This window comes from Anguilla rostrata, chromosome 6 (genome assembly GCF_018555375.3).
Source record: "Anguilla rostrata isolate EN2019 chromosome 6, ASM1855537v3, whole genome shotgun sequence".
Classification (NCBI taxonomy): domain Eukaryota; kingdom Metazoa; phylum Chordata; class Actinopteri; order Anguilliformes; family Anguillidae; genus Anguilla; species Anguilla rostrata.
The window spans coordinates 32,203,320-32,219,628 of NC_057938.1; the positions used below are offsets into that span (position 1 = coordinate 32,203,320).

General features: G+C 39.8%; 1 protein-coding gene and 1 long non-coding RNA gene across 2 annotated transcripts in view; one reads left to right on the top strand and one right to left on the bottom strand.

Annotated features, from left to right (window-relative positions):
• The window catches only part of LOC135257866 (potassium channel subfamily K member 10-like), a 53,668-nt gene that overhangs the window by 15,890 nt on the left and 21,469 nt on the right, over nt 1-16,309 (bottom strand). The gene's annotated exons all lie outside the window — the stretch shown is intronic.
• On the top strand, nt 338-4,481 carry LOC135256975 (uncharacterized). Its single transcript, XR_010330556.1, has 2 exons — nt 338-658; nt 1,816-4,481. It is a non-coding gene; the product is annotated as an uncharacterized LOC135256975 (long non-coding RNA).

The window sequence follows — 16,309 nt, forward strand, 5'->3', positions numbered from 1 at the left end:
ACTGTGCCACACTCCGTCCTATGTGATATAAAAATTATGGTATGTGATATAAAAATTATCCTTGTGTATATATTGATGTAAATTGCTGGTTGGGGGGAGGACAACGTGCAAAGCATTGCATGCCTGAGGACATGGCTGTTTGTCCTTCCTCAGCCATCCAAGGTTGTACCCCCCAACAACAATAATTTATCCTTGATGCACACACAGCTGCAACACCTCAGATAGCCTTTCTGCTTATCAGCTTCAAACCGCCCAGCATGAACTAGCTGTTTTACAAGACCCAAACCCCTATAAGAGGGAAAGTCCCTGAGCTGCAACTCAGGGCACTGGGTAAGAGTGTTCTCATGTATGCTTTTGTTTGCAAACATTAAAAGCTTGAACTGAATGTTGTGCGTTAGTCTCTTGACTGTTCTCACTGCCGGTGGATACAGATGAAATTTCCACCACAGTAAACTTGGGGTAGCTGGCAGGATCGCTAACTTAAGTCTTTCTTGCAGACATATGAGCAGGTTTGGAATCTTGCACAGCTGGAGTCTGGGACCCGGAGCTTCAATGCTCCCCCGAAAAAGCCGTAAGTGAAAGCATCGGGGAGAAGAAAATGAGCGCCTGTATAAAATGGTCTGTTGGAGACGATTTATACGGATCCAAAGAACAAAAGGTGAGAACACTATTCTTTTCTATTAGAAAATAGATGAATTCACTGGGAAACTGACGGGTTTACTAATAAGTCTGGGACTATTAGTTGAATTAATCACCTATCGGGGAATCTGGGACTCCAAAGAATGAGTACTCTGAGTCTGGGACTCACATAGAATAAGTAAAAGTAAAAACATTGAATAAAACATGTAAATCCTAAGATAAGAATTGAGAAACAGAATTGGGTTTGTGCACCTCGAAGCAATCAGAATGTAGTTCTCCAGTCACTGAAGGACCAGGAAAAATTATGTATGATAAATTCGGACCAGGGGCTGTACAACAATTACACTTATGGTCGTAATTGGGACTGGGGTTTTTCGCCCGCTCAGTTAGAAAGGCTTAAATCTGAATTAGAAAAACAAGATAATAAGATTAAAGTCAGACAAGGAAATAGACATTGGGCGCCTGATTGGAAGGCGTATTCAGAATGGGCATTAGAAGGACAGCGTAGGTTGCAGAAGGCAGAAAAGAAGAAAGTAGAGAATGAGACATCACCTGAGGTATGTAAGAATTGAGGAAATATTGGGTAGCATTGCTTTGAAATACATCTCATGTCATTTCGGTGAGGCAAGATAGCCTATATTGTTTGTAGTACCGTAACTTGGCGTCATTTTGATATCAATACTTTTGAGTAACTTGGCATTTTTGTACATTGAAAACGTGTTTTTTATGAGATTTTATAATATACCCCACCTAGCATGTCACCAACCATAGAAATAGAAGTTCAGGGAAAAATGTTGCAATTCATAGTAGATTCGGGAGCTGTATGTTCAGTGATCACTAAAAGTGAATGGGGAAACACCCCGCCTAAAATGAGTGGCAGAACCATTGCAACACATGATGCTGGGGGAGGGAAAACGAGAGAGAAGTTTACCGCCCCGCTTGCAGTTCAAATACATGATGAACAAGGTGTAATGGAGCTAAAGTACTCGTTTTTGTTCTTTGATTGTTTTCCTGTAAATCTGTTAGGGAGGGATCTGATGTGCGGACTAGAAATCCAGATTTAATGCTCGAACTGTGCGCATGCTCCATTACCAGCATGTGTTGTTATCTATACCCAATGTACCTGTGAAGCGTTGCTCTGGCATTAACCCTGCTACTCTTTTTCCTGCCGAGGAGGACGGTGAACTCCATGACTGTGCGGCGACTGTAGAACAAATTCTGACACCAAGACCCGTTCTACAGGCACAACCTCTCACCAAACCCGACCTGATCTTGTTTCTGGATGGATCAGCTAAAAGGGACCCTGATACAGGGACCCCACAGGTCGGCTATGCAGTAGTAATGCAACACACGTACCTACAGTCAGCTCACCTGCCAGGCTATCTCTCAGCCCAGGCGACTGAGCTGTTCACACTCACTCATGATTGCATCTTGGCACAGGACCGTTCGGCTACCATTTACACTGATAACAGGTATGCATTCAGGGTGGCGTATGACTTTGGAGCCCTATGGAAGAATAGAGCCTTCTTTACATCAACCGGGAAATCTATCACGCATGCATCACTAGTCAACAACCTATTAGAGGCCATTCTGTTACCAAAACAAATTGCTGTATGCAAGTGCGCTGCCCACACATCTGGGGATGACCCAGTCACCTAAGGTAATAACTGTGCAGACACGGCTGCTAAAACTGCTGCAGGCAGTCTCGCTGCCCCAATTTAGCAAATCACATTGTTAGCAGAGGAAGCTGCACTATTCCATACGCCTTTCACTTCCCTTATAGAATGTCAAGCGTAAGCGACACCTGCTGAAAAGCGCACATGGGCGAAAGCAGGAACAAAGACTATTGGTACGGGCCTTGTGGTAAGCCCTGCCTACCAAAAGCATTCAAAAGCACCTTATTTTGCAAGAGTGACACATGGAAAGGATCATGTGTCAAAAGTGGAGATGGCAGCAACAATACAACAGCACTAGGCAACACAAGGCTTCTCAAATTACTCTAAATATTTTTGTGAAAAATGTGTTATTTGTGCAACCCACAATGTCGGTAGGGGCCAACCAGTCACCAAGTCCAGTCATCCTGCTCCTACCGAACCATTTGAACATTTAATGATGGATTTCATTGAACTAACACCAAACAAATGAAAGAAATATTGTCTTGTAATTGTTGACATGTTCTCTAAATGGATTGAAGCTTTTCTCTCAGCTAAAGCAGATGCATCAGCAGTTGCAAAGGCCCTGATCTCGGAAATACTGCCCAGATGGGGAATTCCGAGAAGAATCCCCTCTGACAATGGATCACACTTTGTCAACCATTGTCTCTCTGTTTATTTAGGGTTTGACTTGAAGAACCACTGCGCCTATCATCCACAGAGTGGAGGAGCGGTAGGATGTGCAAATGGCACCCTAAAAAACAAATTGACTAAAGTTACGACTGAAACGGGACTGGGTTAGGTAAAAGCCCTACTCCTGGTGTTGTTGGCAATGAGGGGACGCCCTCATGGAGCCACTAACCATTCTCCCTTTGAAATTTTAACAGGGAAACCAATGAAAACGGGAGTGTCCGTGCCCAGACCCCTTAGCCTAGGGGCAGAGGAAATGAGTAACCAGATGCTAGAATACTGTGTGCATCTAACTAAATCTCTCCAGTATATTCATGCGCAGGTAAAAGAGGCGCTACTAAAACCAACAGAGGGACAACTACACAACCTCAGGCCAGGAGACCAGGTGGTGATCAAGGACTTCCGACGCAACCACTGGCACCAACCCTGGTGGCGAGGACCATTCCAGGTGCTACTCACTTCCAAAACAGCAGTGGAGGTCGAGAGCCACACAACCTGGGTGCACGCCAGCCACTGTAAACAAGCACCACCCCTGCAGGAAGAGGAAAAGACAGACTGAAGGCGTGAAGCCTAAAGTCAAATGAGACAAGTGCTAGTAAGCTGTCCCCAATGATGCCTACCCAAACTTGCCACCCCATGCGCCGCATAGGGTATGGCCTGAGAGCACGGATTTGCTGCCTCATCCTCATCTCTGCCGCCATCGTTCTCCCGCTTATTTGGCTGGAGGATAATGTTCAGACGACCAACGGCAATAGTGGTGTTTTTTGTACTGTGTTGTTGTTTGGCATGCATTATCCCCTGTGTGCGATCCTTGGTTTCTAAGATGCTTAACAGTGCTGTACAAGGACAGTATGTGCAGATAGCAACAAAAGAGCCTGAGGACCCAGACGTAAAAGCTCTGGAGCCCCTTCCAGGGAATCCTTTCCACGATGATGATGATTCTCACCATTGGCCTGACCCTCACCATTGGCCTGACTTGAACCCCAGACCCCCTTGGGTCCCCACTCCACCGTCCCCAAGTGAATATGACTCAGATAAAGAAGGTACTCTTGTATAATGCTTATACTGTGTGAACCAGCCAATGTTGTCTAATTTTTCTTTTGATTGTATAGTTATCATAAAATGATAAAAGGGGGGACTGGGATAGAAAAATTATGCTTGTGTATATATTGATGAAAATTGCTGGTTGGGGGGGAGGAAGCATCGCGGAGCAACATGCAGAGCATCGCGTGCCTGAGGACGTGCCTGTTTGTCCTTCCTCAGCCATCCAATGTTGTACCCCCCAACCACAAGAATTTATCCTTGATGCACACAGCTGCAATACCTCAGATAGCCTTTCTGCTTATCAGCTTCAAACCGCCTAGCATGAATCAGCTGCTTTGCAAGACCCAAACCCCTATAAAAGGGAAAGTCCTTGAGCTGCGACTCAGGGCACTGGGTAAGAGTGTTCTCATGTATGCTTTTGTTTGCACACATTAAAAGCTTGAACTGAATATTGAATATTGTGCATTGTATTGTGTCTCTTGACTCTTCTTACCGCTGGTGGAGACAGATGAAATTTCCACCACAGGCAACATTCAAATAATGCATTCTCTCCGAATGATTTCTCATCCCAAATTTGTCCAATATTATTTGGATTTGGATCTTTTTTTCCCATCTTATTGAAGCAATTTGCTCAGAAGTCAGCACTAAGTTTCTCAATTAGACATACATACAACTGCAGAGAGACAGTGAGTGACAGTTCCCCCAAACACTAGATAGGCCAGAGTGATGCCATGGGGCTTTGGGGTCTTTCAAACTAAAATTACTCAATGCTGTGAATGCTATATCCTCCTCCTTCCACAACTTTCCTAAATATTGGGGCTTAAAATAACAATGTTTTTAAAAGTTGAATAATAATTGACTTAGTAAAGAAATACAGGCAGTCTGTGCCATTATCTTCACAAAATACCCCCGCTAGACAATCGACAACAAAAGGTGATTTTACCCAGTTGCTAACGTGTCACTCTCTAGTCTGGCAGGCTGTTCAACAATTCATTAGCCGTTGCTTTGATAAGAATTTCCCAATAAAGTGCTATCAAAACTATACTGAACACTATACAGGTGTTCCTTATGATGGGGTCAATAAAAGGCCACCCTAAAATGATGAGTTTTTTGTTGTTCAACACCTTGTCCCAGATGCCTCAAGAGTTAAGAAATCATGGCATGCTGACTGCAGGAATGTCCTGTAGAGCTGTTGCCAGAGTAATGGGTGTTCATTTCTCCACCATAAGCCGCCTCCAGCATCGTTTCAGAGATTTTGGAAGTTCTTCCAACAGGCCTCACAACCACAGACCACGTGTAACCACGCCAGCCCAGGACCGCCACATCCAACATTTTCACCTGCGGGATTGTCTGAGGCCAGCCACAAGGACAGCTGATGATACAGTTGGTTTACACAACTGTAGATTTTCTGCACAAACTGTCAGAATTCACCACAGGGAAGTTCATCTGCGTGCTTGACGTCCTCACTGGGGTCTTGATTTGTCTGCAGTTCAGCATCACAATCGACGTGAGTGGGCAAGAGCTCACCTTTGATGGCCACTGGCATGCTGGGGAATGGTTCTCTTCACTGATGAATCACGGTTTCAGCTGTACAGGGCAGATGGCAGGCAGCGTGTATGGCGTCGGGTGGGTGAGCGGTTTGCTGATGTCAATATTGTGAATAGAGTGGCCCATTGTGGTGGTGGGGTGTTGGTATGGGCAGGCATATCCAATGGGCAGAGAACTCAAGTGCATTTTATCCATGGCAATTTGAATGCACAGAGATATCGTGATGAGATCCTGAGGCTCATTGCTGTGCCATTCATCCACCGCCATCACCTCATGTTTCAGCATGACAATGCACGGCCCCATGTTGCAAGGATCTGTACACAATTCTTCAAAGCTGAAAATGTCCCACTTCTTCCATGGCCGGCATACTCACCAGACATGTCACCCATTGAGCATGTTTGGGATGCTCTGGACCGGTGCATACGACAGCGTGTTCCAGTTCCCACCAATATCCAACAACTTCGTACAGCTATTGAAGAGGGTTTATTTTGTATGAACATCGATTTGCATTCCGCAAGAATCACTCCACTGATATGACATTATTAAATCTTGTTGATAAAATCTACTTAAATAACAATGAATATGCTCTGGGCATTTTCTTAGATTTATCCAAAGCTTTCGATACAGTAAACCATGACATATTACTTGCTAAATTATCCAAATATGGTTTTCATGAACTTACATACAAATGGTTACTAAATTATATATATATATATATAATAGAGAGAAGTTTGTCTATGTCAATGGCTGGGCTTCAATAAGGATCCATACTTGGACCTCTGTTGTTTCAGATCTACATCAGTGACCTTGCTGCTGCATCTCCTAATGTACTTCCCTTACACTTTGCTGATGATACCAACCTGATTCTATTGCGAAATCGCTTCAATTCTCTTATATCAGAAGCCAAAAAGGGCATGGAAAAATTGCTAAGTGGTTTCAACTTAATAAATTGTCCTTAAATATAAAAAAATCTAACTTCTTGATATTCACTGGAAGGAACAAGAAATATTGTAAAAATAGTGCAAAAATTTCAATCAATGGGAATTAAATCCTTCAGGTCTCGTCCACTAAATTTCTCGGAGTTATGATTGATGAAAAACTTAACTGGAAAAACCACATACATCTGGTCTGTAATAAAATAATGAAGTCAATCATCAGGTATCATCAGAAAAATATCCAGGCTGGTTAATAAATCAGGTCTCTTAACACTTTATTACAGTTTAATTTACCCATATCTTCTTTATGGAAATATTATATGGGCAAGTACATGTCTCCAGTCACCACAACATTCACCTAATACAGAAAAAAATTAGGTTGGCTACATTTTCTAACAGACTTGAACCATCTCTTCCTCTGTTTAATAGGCTTAAAATACTCACAATATTCAATATTAACACACTTCAAATATGTACCTCTATAAATACATATATCTCCCTGACACCCTCCCCATACCCTGCAAGGTATACTTCAAGTTAAATTCTAATATACATACATATAATACACGACATTCAGATTACCTTCACCCTCCCTACTGTTGCACTACTAACAATCAGTTTTCAATCCGATACAGAGGATCTATATTGTGGAACACCTATAACAATACTGCCAAATCATCATCTCTTAACATTTTCAAATCCAAGCTTAGGATATCCCTGCTGAACCAAACTGGCACATAGCCTACACAAACACACACAGCCATACTTAAATCTTACACATACTGCACTAATTACACCTTTCCTTTATGCTCTAAGTTTTCTGTTTTTTTTATTGCCTTTATTATCATCACTATTTCTAATATTTTATTCTTTTCTATCATTATATTTTGTTTTATGTTCACTCTTGTTGGCTTTGTTTTTGTTTTTTTGTTTTTTTTTATTAATTATATGTTTTGATGTAATGTGTTGTAAATATTCACGTAAACTGTATATCATTATAGGTAGAGACCTTACATAAGCCCCTTAGGGTTTCATGTCACTACCTGCACGATTTTCTGCTTACTAGTTTCTTTTCCTTTGTTTGTGCAAATAAATAAAGAACTAAAAGAAAGAATTAAACACTGGTCACACAAGATACTGATCAGTATTCTGTTAATTTCATCGTATCTTCTTTTTTGGGGATCTGTGACTAACAAATGCATATCTGTATCCCCAATCACATGAAATCAATAGATAAGTGCTTAATGAACCTATTTCAGTTGACTGATTTACTTTTATTACCTTTGAACTCAATAAAATATTCAAAATTGATAAGTGTTGCATTTATATTTTTGTTCAGTATAATCTCGCACATTCAATCACACAAAATTAATTCACTGCAATTGTGAAGGTGATAATGCCTTTAGGGTGGGGATGAATAATTGTGGTCGCTGTAGTTATAGAAATGATAGGCTTAGAACTCCCCAGAGATAATGTCACCAACATATTTTAAGTTTTTCACTGAAACTGAGACTTTGAATAAGATGAACAGCTACATGACAACTGCATGAAATATAACCGATTTGTGTGTGTGTGGTCCCAGAAAACCACCAAAACTGAGCGTTCTTTGTGAAGTTGGTAAGAAGAGAACAACGGTGCATAGGCTGTAAAAGCGCACTCCCAGGAGAAGAGGGAGAGGAATGTGCTGAATGACCAAAGAAATTGCTTTTTAAAAATGTTGCACTTTGAAATTCTTTAACAGTTTTTACATTTTGTGTTTTGTCACGCACATTTAAGCCCTTTTCCTGTAATGTGCCTCGATACAGTTTCCCTTAGTTTATATAACAAAACAGATATCATTTTAAAAATACAAATGTTGAAAGTGATTCATATGTATCCATTCTTTCAAGAAAATAGTTTTGCAATATATGGTTTCATAGTCTTTATGAACTTAGGTCGCTGCTGGGGCAGAAATCAATGTTGTAATGCTGGATACATCTGACACCACTGGCCATTAGTGTAACGGTAGTATGTAGTCAACAGCGCAGTCTTTCTAGAGTTAAACATTAAATGCACAGGATTTTTTCTAATGACACACCCAGCATAGGCTCTAAAATAGCTGACCTACCCCCCACCAAGGGTTTAAAGCAACTTTTCAGTCTAGCAAGGGAGTCTCCCCATCACTCTAGACTGCTTCCAGCTCATGTGCAGGAGTTTGTCTTTACAAAATACAACTTGGGGAACATTGAATAAAGCATAATAGCTGGAGATGTATTCCACCCAGGGAAGGTTCTCGATTTATTTCTTTTTCGATTTATTTCTTTTACCCAGCTTATGCAAATACAAACATACAGGTAAAGTGGAACTTCAGAAATGAGGAAAGAAAAAGTATTAACAAACAAAAAATCAACAAAATAAGTCTGTTAAATACTGGATTATTATTGATGTCATTGTAAAACCATGACTTTAATGTTTTAATATCTCAACAATAGCAATGCCAGTGATTATAATGGTAAAAATCTGAGATTTTAAACTTTTAATACAGCGTCTGTGTTAAACTCCACCCACTTCCGGTTTACACCACGCCCAGTTTTGTTCATTAAAAATACAAATACAAATAATTTTGTTGGTTGAACAAATAGATACAAATACCAATACTGCTTACTAAAATTTTTAAGTGCAGATAGCCTGGCAAAGCTTTTTCAAAGTGCAGATGGTGTGACCACAATTGTAAACAAAATATCTCAACTTGCCTCATAGACTGGGCAAGGTCTAACATCTCAGGGGACATTATCACAACAAGTACACAAACAAAAGGCCTATCTACTCTAACTAGCAGACTGAAAACACAATTGGTTGGCAATCACCCCTAAGGCCTACGGGCATATGTACAGGAGCCCCCAGTCTTACCTGTCCCAAGCCTTGGAAGTGTACACAAAACAAGACAAGTTCATATGAGTGGTTAACATAGTCAAATACTACACAACACAGAGCAGTCAGACATCCATTGTTACAAATAGTCACGGTTTATATAGTAGAGGTGGCGAGTTCTGATTGGTTGTCCAGAATTGACACGGAGGGGTGGGGATTGGTGAAGGTGGGACTTGGTGGATGGTGATTGACAGGTGAAGGCAGGGAAGTCCACACAAAAGAAACACATGGCACGTAACAGCGATCTTTCATAAAACACATTTTGACAGTTTATTTTACATGCATAATGTCATAAATGCTACAGTATAATCAAATAACAGCATATAAATAGCTAACTTGCTAGAATATAGTGGTTGTTTGCTTTATTACGATGTTAAAAATGAGCCGCGTCCCCTGGCATGTAATCACTATTGTTGGAGGGAAACACATCATTGCCTGTGCGACTTTAAGGGTGGCGTTATCTTATTGTCTTCAACAGTATTAACCAATATTTAGTGGTATTCGTACAGTAAAACTAATCTCATAAAAAACACGTTTTCAACGTACAAAAATGCCAAGTTACTCACACATACAAGACATACACCGTCAATAACTCATTCATTCAGACTGCCAAATCCAGGCCTGCCATTAAAAGTATTGATATCAAAATGACGCCAAGTTACGGTACTACAAACAATATAGGCTTTCTTGCCTCACCGAAATTTAATAACATGTATTCCAAAGCAATGCTACCCAATATTTCCTCAATTCTTTCAAGTCACTTGGCCCTGTGTTTTGTAATCTTACCATATTACAATGTCATGCAAACTTTGTGTCAGATCAAAGTGTCAAATATTTCGTATTGCCTCATGGAACACATTGAAATTCATGTAGAAAACTGCTGGTCAGTCACTACAGGAAGCATATTTCTCCAGAAAACATATGTTTATACTTGCTTCTGAACTGAATTTGAGTCAATGTACAAGTGATTGTATATTTGCAACGTACAATAAATACATGTAAAATACATATTGTAGCCTACATACATACATAGAGAACTTCTTTATCCCCATGGGGACATTTCCCTCACATTTACGAACAGACATTTATACCAAGAAACATACAATCATTCACGCAACAGAAAGGCTGGGCACCAAAATACATACATACCAATACAAATTGGACATATAGATGCCTATTCAATCAATCTTGACTGTGAGAAAGCCATCCACACATATGTTTGGCCTGTCCATGTACTGCACGCTTATATACACACAGGGCCAAGTGACTTGAAAGAATTGAGGAAATATTGGGTAGCATTGCTTTGGAATACATGTTATTAAATTTCGGTGAGGCAAGAAAGCCTATATTGTTTGTAGTACCGTAACTTGGCGTCATTTTGATATCAATACTTTTAATGGCAGGCCTGGATTTGGCAGTCTGAATGAATGAGTTATTGACGGTGTATGTCTTGTATGTGTGAGTAACTTGGCATTTTTGTACGTTGAAAACGTGTTTTTTATGAGATATAATTTCTTTTTGCAAAGCGTTTTATTATGAGAGTGAGAAATGCGAAGTGACCCTGTAAGAAACGGTTGTGGATTATGCCTATCCTTGTGTGAATTTGTACAGTCTGATGAGCGTGTACATTTAGCAGTTTCGGTTTGCTATATATGTAAAACAGTGGCTGTGACAATTGGTGCGGTGGCGTAATTGTAAACGCATCAGAAAAGGTGAAATATGGTATGTAGGCTACTCACGGATTTGACGGGCATCCAACGAGCCTTGATTGACAAAAGAATCAGCAAGCCCGTAGAATTAGAGCTGCCTAGGTCGCAACTTGTGTACCCTTCTGTCCTGCTCCGTTGTCTGTTATTTCGTGAAGATGCACTTTTAGTGTTTGTAAGGTTTATAAGGCATTTTGATAGGCTTATATGCAGGTAGGAATCCTCTTTGCTGTTTTGTTAAGCTAGAACCAGAAAAGTTGATAGTGGAGAATAGGAGCAGATGCATAGGCCTATGTCCCAGCAGGCTTTGCATATGAGAAAATAACAACAGTGTGAGATAAATTAGGCGAAATGATGAAATTGCGTAGTTGAAACAATATGTTTTTAGGAGAATGGGCATGTAGGTGAAGGTTGACATGATCACAGACTATAGTGCGAAGTAAATGAAGTGATCATGAGCGAGCTTAGTTTCCTTATCAAACGTAACGGTCTGTATTAAACGTTAGTTGTTGAAGTGGAGGGTTAAATAACGTGTGGAATCTATTGCACTAATGTGTTTTTCTCATGTTCAGTGCTAGTAGTTATATTTATGAGTGAATCATGATTTTAAATGTAATGTTTTAAGGCGGAGTTGCAGAACGTACATACGTAGTAATTGTTTGTATGAGGCTAGATAGAGAACATGGCGAGGTAACATGAATGTAGAAACGTGGCGTTTGCTGATAAGAAGGTTTTGTACGGTAGCCAAGTGAAGAAATATAGTTAGTAGAAATGGCACAGCGGTGAACTGGTGTAGCCTAACTTGTTAATAAAAGGAATACATTTGCCGTCATGCAATGCATATGGGTGGCCGTGAGTGAGTTTTGGTAAAGCAAATATAAGCGTAAGAAAACGTTAGTGTAAAAGAGGAAATGATCTGCCTGAGGACGAGGCGGGATTCAATCGTTTAACCGGAGGTTTACCAGTCTGTCACTTTGTTAGGGGCAGCACCATGACATAGCTATGCAATGCGTGAAATATCATTAGCAAACCTGTGCTTAGTTTTAAAGAAGAACACAGGCCAGTAAGCGCAGAAGAGCTCCCGTTGAATCCATATGGCTTTGCAACATTGTAGCCGGTTAACAATTGAACGTGCAGACGGTACGTCATAATACAGTGTATACGTTCGGGGAACGGCTGGTAGATATGGTGCAAAAGCAATAATTGAGAAGTAGTAGACAATTATTAGTGAGGGTAAAAGCAGGTTAAAGGAGTAACATGGTGGTTGAACGTGACACTTCCCAGTTGTCTTTAGGCAACAACAAAACAAATGTGCATAATTTTTTTATTATTCAGTCATTTCAATGTACTTTAAAACGTATTTTTCTAAGCCTAAATTTCCCACTATAAAAGTTCACCTGAACCGTCTGGGCGTGGTAATGAGAACTGTCAGTTAGCTATGATTGACAGACCGTGCCCCGTTACCATAGCTACCCCTATGATAAGCGCTATTTTTGGGGGACTTTTCACAAGCTAGCTAGCCTAGTAGTATATCAAGTATCGATAGATAGCTAAGATAAGGACGTTGAGTTATATCCAATTATAATTTTTGCTATCTAGCTAGCCAAGTTAAGATAAAAGCACAACTATAACATCCTCATAAAAGCAAACTAGCTAGCTAACGTTATCGATAACATTGCCTTATGAAAGCAAACTACCTAGTTAGCTAACGTTAGCTAGCTAGCTAGCTAAATGAATATAACCAGAAATAATCTAATAGTCCTTAAAAGGCACTCTAATTTAAGTGAACCTAACGTTAGTGAAATATTTGCATTGTCTTGCCCGTAAGCCAGCCGCGCAAACTATGGGTCTGGAGTTATCCATGGGTTTACGGGGCGTGGAAAGGGGAGTGGTTACTGTGTTCGTGAGGCACCAAGTTGAGAACTTTCTCAACCGGTTGAAAATAGGACGATAAATTTAAAACGCATATTTCTCCAAAAATACAGAATGGACATATTTAATACTTTACTCATTGTGTTTCTTCAATGCCTCTTGTGCAAATAGCACATAAAACCGAGAAAGTGTGAAAATCACCATGGTACTCCTTTAAAGAAAGGTGTTCCTAGCTGGGTTTGAACCTACGATCCCGTGTTCCCAAGACTGCAACCTTGCCCACTAGGCCACAGGCGGACTAGCTGTTTAAATTGGAAATGTTTCAGAGTAAAAAGGTATGGGTATTTTGCGTGTGTATGCGCGTTTTTGATTAGGTCATGTAGGTGAAGATTTGGCTGGTGTCAGTGAAATGTCCAATGGGGAGACATGTTGTTAGTGGGATAGGCGGCAGGAAAAATAAGAATGAGAAGAAGAAGAAAGAGAAGAAGAAGAAGAAGAAGGAGAAAACGCAAATTTATTGTGTGGACATGTGAAGTTGATTATGAATTCTGTCTGTTGAAATGGGGTCAGAATGTACAGAATTTAATGTTTTTAAGGGCTGAGTGTCTGTGGCTGTTGTGGTTATTTCTGTGGGGAACCATGAAAAGTGCCAAACTCTCGGTGCTGTATAGGTATGGGGCATGCCCCCGCCAAGGCGTAACTTGGCGGGATGGCATACCTGCCATCCCAATGTAGTGTACGCATTTACTCAGGTATATTGTCATGGGATGCAATATTTTGTAAAATATGTACTCTCAAAAGGCTATACATGCCAAAGCGTCTCAGCTTCAAACCTAGCGGCCCTGTGGCTTCAGAATTATATTGCAGTTGGGGACTCGAATCAACAAGGCTCACATCCATTTTTCACCGTAATAAAAAAAACTCCCATTCATTAATCCCTTCGCACAAGCCCCCCTAGTGGCCTGCACGCCGGTGTGCCTAGATTACTGAACTCAGACATTCAGTGCTAATGCAACCAAACTATGAAAAGAAACAAAATTTTGTGTTCTACCCTTATGAGTAGACAGTACACGACAACTATACAGAATACAGAGTTTGTAAGTGTCACTATTGTCGGACCCCCTCCCTGCAGTCTCATCTGCAGCTATATGCATGACACATTGAACAATAGCATCCATCTGAGAGTTCATAAAAATATTCTTTCACCACTAAAAAATCATATTCTGTCAACAAGATAAACCCAACAATAAGATATGCCAATAAAGCAGTGAAAACACTGTTAATTGAATAACGAAATAAGAATAATTCTTTTTAAATTATACCATTTCATTCTACTGTCAATGTCTGGGACTAAATATGGAATAAATATACAACCTTACCATTGGTTTTACACGTAGAGATGTCCCTTTTGAGACTGAGTGGTCATATATTGTCTTGGACAATTCATTTGTGAAATATAAGCTCATTGGTGACGCCTGGGTACCTTCCAAAATAGCTATACGTAATACCACACATGCTGTTTACAGTGTTGTCGCCCTTTTTAGTACAATTTGGCTTGAAGGTACAGATGTATAACATGTCCAATTTTACTTCTGGAATAGCGTTGAATAACCCAGTGCAACCAAAAATTTTGTCTCATCATTGCCGCCTTACGTATTCACTCTGTGATAGCAGTAAAAGGCGAAACATTATCGATAAGTTTCCTTATTTTTTGGAAAATATTATTCTTGAGAACTTCTGAGCATGGCTAAGGCATATGTTTGCTGATAGACCGAGCTGATACTGTATTTTCGACTAAGTCAGAAGAGGAGAGACTGCATTTTGCCAAGATAATTGAATTTGTGGCACTTTAGCTTATATTCATAATTTATGAATAAATTATGAATATAAGCTAATCTAATAACAATAGTATTATTAGTATTGTAGTCCAAGTCTCTGTGATGCTCACACCTGGAGTTATAAATCTTTAAATAGGGTACCCCCCAAATGGGCAAGGATTGGGCAGATTTGGCATTTGCACGAAGGGGTTAAACTAAAATGCTTTATACCACACTGTACACAATATATTTGCTGAAGACATACATGCAAAAATATTGTTGTTAAAACTAGTTTAACAACCATTGAAGCTATTTGAAAGAATTTAGGAAACATTGGGTAGCTTTGGAGTACAGCTTGTTTAATTTGTCTGAGCTAAGATAGACAATACTGTTGCATGTAACTTGGCACAATTTTGATATCAATACTTTTAATGGCAGGCCTAGATTTTAATGAATGACTTATAAACAGTGCTTTGTATGTGTGAGTAACTTGGCATTTTTGTACGTTGAAAACGTGTTTTTCATCAGATCTTGTCTACAGTGTGGTACAAAGCATTTTAGTTTTACAAATGGGTGTTATTTTAAATATGGTGACATGCGTAACCCTCCAACAAGAGTGATTACATGGAAGAAGGAAGTGGCTAATTTTTAAAATTGTATTAAAGTAAATACATGCTAGTATTTTCTAGCAAGTTAGTGATTTTTATGTTGTTATTTGATTACACTGTAGCATTTATGACATTATACATGAAAAATAAACTGTCAAAATATGTTTTCTGAAGAATTGCCAAAACAGGTTTGACCTCCCTATTAAGAATCTTACACATGGCAACTGTTATAATATGACAAGAGAGTTCAATAAAAATATTTGAATGCTGGCTACACTGACCACTATCCTAAAGTATGCCTGCCAGTACCAGCCCAATTTTAGCTGCGGCTTTATTTTTCCAAAATATGAATATCTCCAAATCACAGAGCTAATCTTCTAAAAACGACAAGTCACTCAGAAATGCAACACAATGCGATAGCAGATGCAGAATGATGGAAACTGTCCTTATGAGGAAAAATTTCACTCTGTTGCCTCCTACTGTTGGAACCCCGCAAGGTCTGGTGATTAGTCATCATTATCACTTATCTGCTTGGCATCTATGCATCTATGCCACATGCTTTCAGACCTCACTCACTAGTGGTGATTTGTATTCTGGTCTACTTAAATTTTTCTTTTTTATCATTAGGATTGCTTTCTTCTGGACAAAGTCAAATTTATTTGCATACAAATTCAGTCTACCTGCTCAAAATGATTGTGGTGTCCCACAACTGAGTGGTTAGTTTCAAATTGAATGAAACTTCATTTCCTTTAATAATAAACAAATTTAATGTGGAACAAAATCACAAGTACACCCAGTGCACCAAAATCACAAGTGCACAATGGTCTCTTTTTCGTGGTCTCAGTTTGACAGTATAACTTTTACCAAGAGGTCGTCGCTAACAGAGAC